The following is a 965-nucleotide window of genomic DNA, read 5'->3' on the forward strand; positions in this document are numbered from 1 at the left end:
ACCCTGCCCTCTGGCACTGGGAAGCCATTCCCTGTGTCCTGTCCCTCCATCCCTTGTCCCAAGTCCCTCTCCAGCTCTTCTGGAGCCCCTTTAGGCCCTGGAAGGGGTTTAAGGAATCCTTGGAACCTTTTCTTCCCAACCCAGCCTTGGACACTTCCAGGGATGGAGCAGCCACAGCTTCTCTGGGAATTCCATCCCAGGCCCTCCCCACCCTCCCATGGAAAAATTCCTTCCCAATATCCCATCTAAATTTCCCCTCTTTCAGTCTGAAGCCATTCCCTGTGTCCTGTCTTTCCATCCCAAGTCCCTCTCCAGCTCTCCTGGAGCCCCTTCAGGCCCTGGAAGGGGCTCTCAGGTCTCATCCACAGGATAAACCCAACCCAGAGATGGAAAAGGGGACAAAAGCTTTGGAAAAGCAGGTGTTGACTGGGTTAGGAACTGGCCATATATTCCTATTCATTTCTCCCAGGAATTACCAGGGATCAAAAAATCACTTACCACATTCATTAAATTTATCTTTCAGCATTTTCCATGTAAAATCAAAAGGCAGCTGTGGAAAAGAAAAGAACAAACCATTACTGAGGCTCTGCTGAACAATCTACAACATTCCCAACTCCCCAAAATCCTGGGATAGCCAGTGAGAGAACCACAGAGTCCTGGTCCTCCAGGAGCTCTTCTCCTGGGAAGGAAATGGCTCCAGCTCCCAAAATTTGGCAGCATCCCATGTTAGATATTGTGAGTGAAAACTGAGCAGGGATGAGAGCAACAGGTCAGCCCTGATTCCATGGAATGGGGGGAGAGGAAAAGGGGGGAAAGGCAAGGAAGAGGGGGGAAAGAGAAAGGGAGGGAAAGAAAAGGAAAAGGGGGAAAGAAAAGGAAAAGGGGGAAATAGAAAAGGGGAGGAAGGAAAGGAAAAGAGGGGAAAGGAAAGGAAAAGGGGGGAAAGGAAAGGAAAAGGGGGGAAA

General features: G+C 49.8%; 1 long non-coding RNA gene across 1 annotated transcript in view; it reads right to left on the bottom strand.

Annotated features, from left to right (window-relative positions):
- The window catches only part of LOC113941378, a 2,141-nt gene extending 1,571 nt beyond the window's left edge, over positions 1-570 (bottom strand). The window contains exon 1 of the long non-coding RNA XR_003525660.1: positions 499-570. This is a non-coding gene — a long non-coding RNA (uncharacterized LOC113941378). The remainder of the gene's footprint in view (positions 1-498) is intronic.
- Positions 571-965: the final 395 nt, after the last annotated feature.

Source organism: Corapipo altera, unplaced genomic scaffold (genome assembly GCF_003945725.1).
Source record: "Corapipo altera isolate COAL_440 unplaced genomic scaffold, ASM394572v1 129241, whole genome shotgun sequence".
Taxonomy (NCBI): Eukaryota; Metazoa; Chordata; class Aves; order Passeriformes; family Pipridae; genus Corapipo; species Corapipo altera.